This window comes from Monomorium pharaonis, chromosome 8 (genome assembly GCF_013373865.1).
Source record: "Monomorium pharaonis isolate MP-MQ-018 chromosome 8, ASM1337386v2, whole genome shotgun sequence".
NCBI lineage: Eukaryota > Metazoa > Arthropoda > Insecta > Hymenoptera > Formicidae > Monomorium > Monomorium pharaonis.
The window spans coordinates 21,578,387-21,592,297 of record NC_050474.1 but is presented as its reverse complement, the minus strand read 5'-3'; the positions used below and the strand labels follow the sequence as shown (position 1 = coordinate 21,592,297).

General features: G+C 41.8%; 1 protein-coding gene across 1 annotated transcript in view; it reads right to left on the bottom strand.

Moving 5' to 3' along the window:
* LOC105833448 overlaps window positions 1-2,683 on the bottom strand; it is a 43,058-nt gene extending 40,375 nt beyond the window's left edge. The window contains exon 1 of the mRNA XM_012675195.3: window positions 2,257-2,683. The gene's annotated coding sequence lies outside the window, so the exon portion shown is untranslated. The remainder of the gene's footprint in view (window positions 1-2,256) is intronic.
* Window positions 2,684-13,911: the final 11,228 nt, after the last annotated feature.

The following is a 13,911-nucleotide window of genomic DNA, read 5'->3' as shown; positions in this document are numbered from 1 at the left end:
ACATGTAAACTCGTGCATTATGAAAACGTCGCGTGTATTACGTGTATTACGTGGACAAGCCTCGGGGATCGGGACGCGGCGACGCGCGTCTTTGTCCATGCACGTGATGAAATCTTTCGGAACAGCGGGCGCGCGGGCGAATAAAAAATAGACAGAGTGAGAGAGACACAATGGGAGAGAACGCAACGTCGCTCGTCATTTCAATGGCGCGTTCGACGGCACCCACGATCGATCGCAGCAAAAATAGAGCGCGAAATTGATCGGTGCATTTTTAATATCGCTTTCATATCAACAAAACTTCTCCAAACGTATGAATAGTGTGTGTCGCGTATTTAAGGCTACAATTAAGCCTGCTTGCGATTCTGCGAACAATACAATTGAGCTTCATTCAAATCAATTCGCCTTTGTAAGCATCGAAGAGAGAATTTTTATTCTACTTTTTAGATTCAACGTACGCTTTCTTAAATCTGCCATGGAAGAAGAAATCCCTGCTCCCTCTTTCTCTCTCTTTCTCCTTTTGTGTTATTGTTGTTAATCCAAACTCCAGTCAACCTGTGCGCAAACAGCTCGAACGTTCCACTTCATTCGCTCGACTTCATGGTAAATCTTAGGATATCGAATAATGCATACAGGCCAGTGTGTTATATGGCATGCTAGTGCTCTCGTGAGCGAGTGCCGTTTCGTAAATATTAAAACACGTACATGCTACCTATCGCCGGGAATTTATGATTCGGAACTTTGACAGAAGAAGAATTTGCGAGTATAGCTAGAGATATTAGAAGACCAATATCTTAGGAGATTCTCGATGCGACCGGTTTCCAAAAATAAAATTAAAAAAATTTTATAAGGACGGCATGAAAAGATGTATTTATTGTGCAGGTAGCTTTTAGCGTAATTTGTCATGGCGTATGGTCGCGCATATTTGCGGCATTGTGAACGTGTCAGGAGAGCTGAATGCTAATGCGCGGGATCCCGGTTTATGTCCGCCTTTCTGCGTCAACAAGCCGGAAAAGAGGACGGGGATGATGGCTAAATGTAAGAACAGCTTCGAATTTCTTTCCCTTGTCGTGCGGCGCAATGAATAAATTAGATATATCAGAGCGGCATTAATGTGCGATGTAATCATTGCTAAAACTTTCCTGTCGAACACATTCGGAAAATGAATGTTGGCGACAGGTTGTCTTATTTTTTTCTCTTTTTTTTTGCAACGTCCATCCATTTGTTTTCGCCGCGCATTTTAAAAGGAACACATATTAATGTATTTCTAATAATAAATTTCTAAAAGTCCTCAGCGGTAAAACTAACGATTGCCACTCACGTTTTCGACTCTTATCATCGTATCACAACGTGCGCCCGAATACAAAAGAGCCGACATTCCGTCTACAGAATGTTCAACTTGTTGACCCACTTGAGAGATTTGCTCATGCCCGTCATAGCTACAATTCACATTCGACAGTCGGTCCGATCTCTCATTCGATCGTGCATGCCCATTCTAACGTTCGGAATCGACAGAATCGTCTATTGGCACTACGCAAATTTCGTCACCTCCATTTATCACGAAGCTCGGTGAGAAAGCGACCTTTGTTCCAAACAAAGCGGAATTACTTTGCGAAATGGGGTCAACGACCAATTGCCAGTGTACACAAACTTTCTCGAAAAAAGATGCACAAGAATGCGGATGCTGAACCCTCTTAAATTAACTTCTTCCTCTAAGCGTTTCCCGCTTAAAACTTGGCAACTCAATAGAAAAATATTTTTATTGACACTCATTTCGAGGAATTAAAAATGTGACTACTTTCATTTCTTATATAGAATTTTTATGCTTATATTAATATAATTTCATATAATGCATTGTAATCAAAGTTTAAAGATCATAAACTAAGTCGTTGGAAAATCAGTCGAAAATGTTGAAATACGGAGAATTAAACGGAGATTTTGATCACACGTCTACACTTTATCGAAAATATTGGAATTAGAGCCTGGGAACTTACAAATCGTTGTTTCACATCGATACTTATATCGGGAGAAAATTAACTGAAAATTGATCAAAGACCGTCTACAGCTGAAGGAAAACGTAGAGCGTAAAAATACAACGGACGTATCAAGACGAGAATCGACCTTTGCCGTGATTGCAAAACCCAACAAGAGTGAAGCTTTCCCGCCCCAAGGGGTCTTCCGCGGTTACGTTATATAAGAAATTGCGCAGTCAGAGTCACGTCGCGAGCTAGATCGAATGGGAGGATTACGGGGACTCACCTCAGCATGATGAAGTTCCCCGTTCGCGTTCACACGCGACCCGCCGCGACTCTACCACCGATGTTGCTCTCCCCTCGTCGTCATCAAGTTCGGGGGCGAAAGAGTAGAAACTAAGACGCTCAAGCCAAGCCGTAGAAAAGCTCGCGAAACGCTCGATCACGATGCATTCACCCGCGCGTCGATTCTTGATCCTCACGAACCTCACAACTTGCTTTTTAACACGAGCGCGCCGCGCCGCGCCGGTTGAATCGGCGCGCGACGATGCGCCGATCGCGTCGGGGGTTGTTCTTCTCGTTATCGGCGGACGAGAATGAGAGATGCGCGCGGGGCGGCGTTGGGTGCCTCGCTCTGCGAAGGGCCAGCGAGCCGGCGCACGGCGCAACTTACCCCACTCGCGGCTCGAAGCTGACTGAACGCACCCCCGAGCAAGAGGGTGCGGGTGGAGAATCGCCGACGTTGGGCGCAGATCGACGGCAACACGCGAGACCGCGACCTGTCGCGGTGATGCAGGGTGCCCTTATCGGCGTCGGTGCTCTCTTATCCCCCCCCCCCTCCCCCCCGATGGCGTCGGTAGGATGGAGGACATTTATCTAAATCTCTTACGTTTGGGGATCTTGCTATGAAACGTAGCTGTATAGAGGCAAAGCTCGCGTTTTCCACTCTCGTGGATTTGTGATAAAGTTGAAATCTCTTACGCGGTTTCGAACGCGGGTCGCATCTGGATTTCTTTATTTTAATATTGAGCTGGAAAATATCAGACGCGCTTGATACTCTTTTTATCCAAAAGTATGATAGAAAGAGGAAGGAAGATATCAAAGACGGGCATTCTTATCGAAGAAACTTTGAATACTAATCTCTACTTCCACACATTCACGAAACTTTATCGCCCGGATATAGAATATAAAAGTTTATTTTATACTAAAATTTATATATTAGAAATTTTTTAGAGAACTCTTTATTTCTTCAAAATAAAACGGAAACTCATATCAGAACTACCAAATTTTTATGTGTCGGTGGTAATTTAACACATGCTCTAAATTAGACTCCCAATATCTTGTGTGTCCGAGTAATTAGTTTCGTGACTGTATACTTCTTGGATAAAATTATGTTCGGTTTGGAAAATTATACAGTGTCTTCTATACTTGTTAAAGGAAACTCAACCACACTAGCTTCTCTTAATATAATCAGAAAATGTATGTACAACATTAAAGTAGATATCGTGAGAATATCAGTTACTGAATGCGTTATCGTTAATATGCAAATCTCCCTGTATGAATAAACCAAGAGCAACGCGAGCTGCCGCTTTTGTAATTATCTTACAAGGGAGAAATGTCTCGACATTTATAGGAACCTTACAACTGCGAACGACTAACAGGATGCTGTTACTTGTGTGGATTAACAATTATTTTGACACCGAATACGTCGCATGATATTTTTAGGAATTTCTAGAATTTTCTAATATCCGTGATTATCTATGGAGCGCAAACGCTTTGCTGACTCCGCGTTCAATTTGGCAGCGAATCAAAGGGATAAATTACACGCTGTTCGAGGAAACGCACCGACGCACCCGAGCAAGTTTCTGATTTTGCGAAAAAGAATTATTCACTTTTAGTGTGTCCGGAGCTCGCGGAACTGTAAATTTTATTCCCTTGGCATGGAGAAATCTCACGCTCCGCGTGTGTTTACTTGCCAAAAGTTAGATCGAAGTTACAGACGAGCGGACCGAGAGAAACGTTCAACTTTTACTCGCTTGTGGAAAATTCCGCGCGAGTTTACAAATCAGACGGTACGATTCGAAGAGATGTTTCTGACGAGCCAGATCCACGGAATTGCGCCAGACACTACTGTGCGCCCGAATCCATTTTTATGAATTTTTATTCCATTTGCAAAATTCCGTGATTCATAACCGCGGTCCCCGTGAATAGGGAGGTGAGTTATTAAACGCTTTTCGTCTCGCGCTTCGAAGAAAATATACGGAGCAGCCTCGGGGGCTGCGCAGCGTGAAAATAATATCGCGCGTAAATCCTCTTACCCCAAGCTCGAATTCTTCCTCGTCGAGCTACCATACCATAAAACAACCGAATGCATTAGGTGCGCGAAAGCATGCCATCCAAACTTTCTCGCGCTCGCACTCAGGTTCAATCTCATTACGCGTGCCTTGTACCGAAGAGCACGATGAAATAGTGACATTATATATTTCTATACGTAACATGCAGCAGCAGCAGTAGCATCGTGGCTGGGTCTTGTCGACCCTCCGCATGCTCCCACCGTATGCTTTATGCATTCATATTTCTCCTAACTGCGACTGTAACTTGTCCCGGCTAAAAGAATTTTTTCGTTCCTGGTAATCACGTACTCTCTCTTTGGGTCGTGTAGCTTTATGTACGAGTCCCTCTGTGTGCAATAATTTTTTTATTGGCTTTTCCACAATCGATAGATTTGCGCATTCTTCAAGTACATCAGTCGAATGGATCCCGTTACGTTGCTCGGCGATACATCTCACAATATCGATACCATAAATATATCGTACATTTAGAATATTCAGAAATCGGTATCTCAATCTCTGTCAGCGCTGGTGTTACTATTGTTAAAAAATGCTATGTAACTCTTTATTGAAACGGGAGCGCTCCTTTGCACATATAATGTGCGATGCGTTCTATGTGTATTGATAATACGCATCCGGAAATTTCGCTTCAATTTTATCGTCGATACAGCCGGCACAATTTACAGAGGGATGCAACGAGCGCGGAAACAATGCAGAGACAGATTGACCCTGTGTGTGAAAGAGCCGTTCTTTGAAAATGCGAGAGATATACGCAGCTTTTTCACACGCGGCACATTTTTATTGACTCCCTTGGCACGATAATATTAACCCGGCGTCGCGTCGGGGGACTCCGGTATTTTGCGTATCTTGTCACGCGGCAGAATCGAGAGGGTGGATTTATGATGCACGTGAAAAGCGTTTAATATCATGGAATCCTGGAATCCTCCCGTAATACGAGGAGCTTCTTCGTAAAAGACAAAACCGGGTCGGAGTAGTCGATTTGTCTGGTACTCGGGTTGAGATTAATAGCGACGCGACGGGGAAAAGGGTCGCCTTCAAGCTTCGAAACAGTCGGAGAAAGAGTGTTCTGTTCTCACGGGGTGACCTATAACATTCTGCCTGCGCGCCAGCGAATGTGTTCTCATAATGAGAAATGTAAAAAATCGAGAAGTTCCCCGGCGAAACGAAGAAGCGAGGATGTGTACCCGGAAGAATCTTCGACTGCTGCGAGGACAATAGATACGGGCGGATTTGAAAAAGAGAATAGCGACGGTAGTCAACGGAACGGAAGGAGTAAAGTAAATAACTTTGCCGGATATATATTTTCTTCGTCGTTTTATAATTATAGTTGGCTCACTTTAAACTTATCTTCCTCGCCCTTAATTAGCACGACGATACTAATTTTAATGGAGCTTATCGCGATAATCTCGTTTTCCTCTCTCATCTCACTTTTATCAGGTCATAGCTTATCCGTTTTCACAATGTGATTTCACACCGGACGGAAGGCATGTGCCCCGAGCGTCGCCGAAGACTTCCTTCCCACCGCCTTAGTCGTGCGGTGTCCATGTTTATCGCCAAGATTAACCTTCAAACAGGACGTGCGGTTGCACTAACGCGACGACGACGCGCTCCAAGGAGACGATCTAAAAACTGCCTCGTCTTATGCGCGATATAGGTTAAAGTGCATCATTTCCCAGGCGATGTAAAAACTTTAAACGACATCTCGCCAAGCGGTCGATCTCTCTCCTTCTTTTCCTTCTCCTTCGTTAATGCATCAGTGATAGGAGGCCATCGAAGGAATGTTTTAGAATTTTACAAGTCTTGATACCCTTAACAACGCTTTTTACACCGAGCGAAATCTGCTTTATCCCCTTAAAAAATTGAAGAATTTATAAAATCTCGAGAATTTAATTACTTCAAAATATGAATCGCGATCCTTTTTTTCATTCGAGTTCTTTGCTTGTAATGTAATGTATCATTACAAAATTATTTGAAATATAATTAAAACATAAGAGAAAAATAATTGAAACACAGAGATAATTTCAAAAGTTCACTTACAAATATATCTCAATTATAACAGTTGATCAAATTTCATGTTTGATCGTTAATGCTTTGACCCTAAATGCGTAATAATCAAATGAAGGTAATATGATTGTGTCCTTTTCCGTTCCCAGCGCGGCTCATTTGTTATCCGATGTCCCTTTGGAATATAAAATAGATTTCAGAACCCTTCAATCCGAAATCGACCCGTCTCGGCACTTCGATCACTCCGATATGCATGATTCAATTACGCGGTGGCTGACCAGGTGACACAATCGGGAGTTTGTTCAAAATTAGGGTCGCCCACAGGGAGATCTATATTTAACGAGGACGCGGAAGACGTGAGCGTGAGGAGGAAGAGGGCTCGCAGCTCTGTTACGTGACGCTAATCAACAATGGCTTCATAAATGTCGATTAACGGTTAACTAACGACGTCGATGGCTACTCCAAGGTACAAACTTCTTCCTATCATGATGAATGGACATGCGAAGTCAGCTCTCGATGCAACCGTGCGCCCGCGAATGAGCGCAATTCCGATTTTCTCTCCGGTCACATTTTTAGCCCCGTAGATACGATATATTATTAACTTCGTCCATGTGCTTTTTTTATTGCACGATCTCCTCGTACATATACTGCTTTATCAGCATGTTGATTTTTAAATTCGATTACTCGCAATCCACTCAAATGCCCGTATGAATATTTTATTTTACATTTTACACACGTGTCGCAGCGTGCATGATACGTTCGTGTACGCTGAGAGATCCAGCGAGTGGCGCTTATCCAGGCTACGCAAACAGTTTGACTTACTATCTACGCACGTGCGACCTGATCTCGCGAGCTAAATGCCACCCAATGATTACCTGCCTTCGTGCTAATTGAAGGCGCCTACAGCCTCGCAAACTTTAAGTAAAACGCTTGGGTTAACGAGTTTACCTTCGATTATTCGGTGAAATCGACGAGCGATCGTCGTCTGTACTCGCAAATAAATTCCCGGCCAAATCGATAAGCGCGGGAGCGTCTGCTATTAGCTCTAATTGGAGCCCTCCACGAAAATGACTGTGACATTTCAAGAATATCAATATAATTATGTGCGAAAGGAAAAGTCTCAATTCGTTATATCAGTCATTTGCGTGCTAATGGTACTACCGTCGTCTCGTTAAAGCACATAAAATAGGCCACGTGGAAAAACATGAACAAGACCATTTCGTTTATATAAACGTTTGTAAATAGCCCACAATTTACGACCTCGTTGGCAGGAAAAAAATACTCGAGCTCTAATGCGGGCTCAAAACTTCTCTTCGAAACTCATTCGAGCGTGGGAGGTCATCGTCAAACGGTCATTCACGACTTTTTGATTAAATGTGCAAGACTTTTCGACGAGTTCCGACTGCTCGCTCGTCGGCCAAGTATCTCCGTGACTGACATTTGATCAGGAAATGACACTCTTGGAATTATTATCCAGAAAAAAGTGCGATTAGAAAAGGGGTATAAGTGCGGTTAGAAAAACTTTCAAGAACACGTTTAAATATTATAGACTACACGATATATTGATACAGTTAATTAAATACTGTTAATCATGAAACAAAGTTGAACTACCGAAGTAAAGTTAAACTGCGTTGGAAACCTTATGTATGATATTATATTTGCTATTTACTGAAGCCGTATTTTATAAACTGCTTGTTCCGATATAATATTACAAGAAGCTCTAAAAGATGAATGCTGTTAGAATTGCGAGTAAAATGCGATCGATGACATTTGAAACATGCCAATTTAATTCAATTGATCTTAAGACTTCTCTGTTTTAATTTTACCTTACCTTCGGGTTTACAAGACATGAAACACAAAGTAAGGCAGTCGTCGAATGATTGGATACAGGAAATATCGTCGTAACTTTGGAGCGCACAAATATATTGCTAAAGCCGTTCTTTCAATCGTGATCAGCGTTCGAGTCGAGTTGTTACGAGTCGGACTCAATGCCCCTTTAACCCAGCTCGTTCTCCTTTCTTTATCAATTTCTGTTGAAGCAATTTTGAAAGCTCTTACCCGACAATTGGATGCTTCAACGGGGAATAAGTTGTCCTCAGCAAGAAGCGTAGGTGGCAATTCTCGTTAAAAGGCGATCCTATATCAAGACTTATCTCCCCGAGACCCTCTAAATATAGGTAGTGCTCAACTTAGAAGCTCGATCTTCTATTCTCAAGCACGCGTCTGTATCAACCAACCCGGTACGTGTCCTTCATTATTTTAACGGTTATCCGGGGAAAGTCGACGAATTTTGTCGGAAACTTTGAGAGAAGTCGCTTCCTTCTTTATGCAAAGGGCCACCGCCACGAGCCGTGAAGTGAACGACTTCTCCCGCCTTGAAATCGATCAAGCCGAGATCTCTTTTTATACTTTTCAATGCCGCCACTTTAATTCAGGGCGATATCCTTCAATCGGTAGATTACGCCGCGGGCGCCTTTTAAGTCCGAATTACCATAGATATTGCTAACGTTTTAATACAGCCTATCTGAGGGAAGGGAGATTTATCACGGTAAATACAAGAAAATGAGAACAATTTTAATCAAGCGTGGACATGGATTCCGATTAAATCGTTCTTTTTTCTCGGCCGCATTTTTCGTTTGATTAAAACGATTTACTACTTCGCGTGAAAAGGTTTCCGAACGAGAGCAATTTTCTCTTACCGTGTATAAACTCTGAAAGGAATAATAAAAATGAAATTTCCAAGAAAAAAATTTTTAGTAAATATGGAAGTAAACTGGAAAAATAATAAGAGGAAACGATTTTACTGCAGTTACCGGAACTTAATTCGCGAGAAAGTTTATTAATTTCTTTTTCTCCGGCGCTCCACCGATGAGACACAACCGACACGACTGTCTCATTACTGAAAGTTTAAATTTAATGGCAGAACAAGCGCGAGATTAAATTTCATATAAAGCACGCGACGAGGGAGGCGGTGATGCAGCAGAAGAGCGGCAAAACGCAAAGAGAAAGGACGGTGAAACATCAGCGCGGCGGCGTTATACGGCATTCTCTAGATTCCGTGTTACTGAGATTGCTTTTCCTGAAAGCTGGCGGGATGATCGTTCAACGTCCGTTTCCGAAGAAAACGACCCGGCTCGTTCTACGCACGATGACGCTCCGCCCGCCGGTAGAACACGCGAGCTCCTCTCGCGTGCCACCGGAGGAAAATTGATGGCGTGTAAAAAGAAGATCTTACATGTCCTTTGTGGGAGCCGCGTTTGTATACCGCATGCGATAACACTATTAAATGATACCGACGATACTGGGAAACGATAGGGCTCCCTCATCGACTCAGACCGACATGGAAATCACGGGTAATAAAGTAAACCGAAATCGGCACCTGTTTCTCTCGCGCGGAGAAACTTTAAAAATTCTTCTGGAGTTCTCAAAGAGCCCGTAATGTGACTTGTGAAACGAAATTCACGGCGAAACGGGATCGTAATCATGTTACAAGACCGCTTCGAGGCAGACGTATTAATGACATCATTAATACGTCTGGCGGTATTGGGGATACCATCGACGTGCCATTTTCCCAATTTTCGCGGAGAAATTAAGGGATAAAACGTCGGACAATCTTGACGCGACGCGAATAGAAGGTAATTCGTTAATTGTACGTTTCATCTCTGCTTGTTTGTTTGTTCAATTTAATTATCAAGTGTCAAAGAGGCACCGTGTGTTATTCTTAGAATGCACTTTAACGTATTTTAAAATAGCGGATGTAACTCGTGTATTGTAATTCTAAAAAAGTGTCGCGCGTTGTATCGCACACAGGTCTCAGAAAGGATAAAAGCTGAGTAATGCATCCCGGTATTAAAAAGTGGAGTTATGCAAAATATAATATGCGACATTGCGACGAGTAACGTCTCGACGGCGAGAGAGAGAGAGAGAGAGAGAGAGAGAGAGAGAGAGAGAGAGAGAGAGATAATCCCGCGGTATGGAGGATGAAATTAAGCCAATATACTGGATGCTTGGATGTGCAGCTCGTCGTAGTAGCGCTTTGTCCAACGTCGGGTGCCTTGGAGAATCTTCAGCGGTGCAAATTCAGGTCCCTCCTGAACGCGAGCTTATGCCGCAATCCCCGCAGGGCGAGCAGACAATCATCTTCGAGTTACTCGCGATTGTGCTCCGCATCGATTTCGCGTAACAATCGGAGCTCTCCGCCATTATTTCGATGCATGCATCGCTAGGACCCACTTGTGGGATCCGCGTGTTGTTGCGCATTGTCAATGTTGCACTCAGAATTTTCTCGATAACGTCGCGTCGCATGGATGACCCTTGTCAATACAACGTCCCGATTACACGTCACGGTTCAAGTAATCTCGCCAAGGATAGCCCGTATTGTCGCGGGATAAAACAGGACCTCCACTCGATCATGCGAAAACTATCGGCGCGCGCGCGGGATAGCGCGAGGGGTATTCTTTGGAAACGCGAGAGCCTCAATCGTGAATAAAAAATAAATCATGATAGAGAAAAATATCCTTCAATTTATCCTTGTCATTTAAGAACAAATATCTGTTGGAATCGACGTTACGCTACGGCAGAGGCTATCAATAGGCGTTAAGGCCTGATAGCACGTGACATATAACGTAACAAGAGATATCATAACTCGGCGAACCCGCGTCACGCCCAAGTAGACGTGTTCGTATCGAATAAAAGCGCGTCTCGCTTTTCTTATAACGAGCAGCTTACACCCACAGATCCGCGATCTATACGATATTCCGTTCACTCCCGAGGAAATATATTCCCCGCCGTATTCGACACGTAGATTTTATTCGACTCTTTCTGCTCACGCGACTGAACCGAACAACCGATCGTACGGTACTTGTTTTACCTTTTATTGCAAATTCCGGTTAAACAATTTGTTCGGGAACTTTTCGAGCGGTCCGTGTATATAAAGGATCCGTTTTATATTGGATGATTAGCCTGCAGCTCGTTATACGATGCTGCGGTAAACTTTGAAAATTCGCCGAAACATTGTATCAGCCGTCGTTGTGTGAGCCGTCGAATAATTGCGAGATGACCAGCACACAACAAAATTTAATTTCTGCGTCTTTTTGTCCGCTTTCGAAATAAAATTGAATTAACTGAGATTAACTGCTATCTCAATTACTGCTGTCTTAAATGATATATGATATAGTGGTACATAGTTGATCTATATGTTTAATATTTAAATCAGGGATAAATGAATTAATACATTTTTTAAATTAAAAACTTAACTGAGTTGAAGTTGCGTTAAGATTAAATTACAGAGAAAAGTTAATTTTAAAAAAGTATTACATAAAATTAAAATGTCATTATTTTTCAGATTAGATTACTTTAATTATTCTAATGCTACAATTGAGAGAAGCGGCAGTAATTGGGAAAGTCAGCGAACCCAGACTAGCGAAATTTATCACGTGCTACTTCAAGGCGAGAACAATTGCTTTTATCGACAAATAATCGCGGTCTATCCTTCCAGCCCAAAAGCACGATCCAATCGCACAGCTGTTCTCGACTTCGTGTCAGAGCTTTTCTCCGGCACCTGTGACAACCGTATACCGGCTTACTTTCTAAAGGTTAAAGGCGTTTGCCCGTCTATTGCCTCGCACAAGATTTTCTCGACCTCGCGTGTGTCCCAGGCATATTTTCCAATTTTTCTGCGGATCCTGAGGGATCGCTTCCGATCGGGGAAAGAATTTCACGTTCAGACGCACGACACCTCTTCAAGAGCCTTCCCTTCGAGCCTTTGTCGGGAATAATTCCGCTCTGGGTTTTCTCGATTCTCAACGGTCCGCCAATTGAATTCGAAATACAACATCTGAGGCTTTCATATCACGCGCAACGCTCGATCGGTGTTACGTCGCACTGAATATCAAAAAGCAAAGAATAAAAATCGCGCCGGCACAAATATCAAGGCTGGTCGCGCTTTGGCACCTCAACGACTCGTTATACACGAGTTTATTTTTTTTTACAGTATTCTTTCTCCTCCCCTCCCCTTCCCCTCTCTTCTCTTCCCCTTTCTCGTTGCATTTCTCTTGCAGGCACTTAATTTTCATACAAAACACGCACACTTTTATTTTTGCAAATGAAAGGATCGCAACATTGATTTCTTTAGTTGATTTGTAACAATGGTATATTTAAATTTCAAAAGATCCTTGAAGTAGGGAATCTCCAGAATAATTATGCAATACGAGATGACAAAGGACAGAATAGCATTCCAAAAGAAAATGCGATGTTACCGTTATGTGAATTGAAATATAGCGTTGAGAGAAAGAGAGAGAGAAAAAAAAGAAACATTTTATATATTTTTATAACACGTGAGGACCAGAGAAAAGAATTTACTTTGCTCGCGAACGTAAATTTCGCGAGGAGTCGATCGCTTTTTATCGCGAGAAGTATACACGAAAGCAGTTGAATTTCTTTTGCAATTGAAACGATCGACATAGATTGAAACGATTGATGTGGCAGACGAACTTGATGAAAAATCGGGTTTTACCGAAGCTTTGCTTATACCATAAATGTAATGCGTTTCTGATAGAATATTTCCTACTGGATAGACATTGATGTTTCATAGATTATCACTAACTGCAACAACTTTTATTTCAGGGCATTACGATCATATATAAATATATTTGAGAGTGCAATAAATAAACATTAAATCAAATACAGTCGGATAAAAACGATATAAATGAAATTTTATGTAAATTATATTACACATTGGTGTAATATTGAATTTTTATTGAATATTTCGGCTGCCAACAGCCGTTCTATATGTACCAATATTTATATATTCATGTAATGCAGTTTAACTCAAGCTTGATCGATAAAAATGAAATAGCCGACAACGGGGTCTCCTCATGAAAAATGTTCGTTGCGCTTGCAGAGCATATCTCTTTTATTGCATCCACGATGTTTAACTACCAATGAAAAACCGCCGGTACGAATATGATTTTTTTTCTACCGTACAGGGTAAGAACGATTTTGCTAAAGTATCGAATAATTTAGCTGGATGCAGATCTGAAAATAATTTCGTTAGACTATCAAAATAATTATGTTAAATGTTTAAGTTCATAATTTTTAATCATTTCGATAATTTAACGAAAATACTTTCAGATCTGTATCAAGCTAAATTCTTAGACATTTCACCAAAATCATCCCTTTCGTGAGATTATTTACGAATTCTCTTGTGTCCGCGACAATCCTACAATATCGAATTATATAAATGTTCCATGTCTAAAGTAAATCAAATTTATTTTAATTTTGAATAGTTAATTTGAGTAATCGCTATTTTAAGTGCAGTTAACCACTTGACGCAAATTTAATTATACTACTTCAAAATATCAAAAATAGAATCCAACGTTAGCATCGAAAAATATCAGCGAAAGCACTGTTTTTTTCTTCGTATATTATTAATACACTTAATTTTTAGAGAAAAGATAAGATATAATCTGCTTTTTGTTGCTCTATTATTATCCTTACATGCTTCTCGTTCTTCTATCACTTGTGACCAGAATCATCTTACTGCCCGGTTCTATGTTCTATATGCTCACCCGCTTCTATGCGATCTG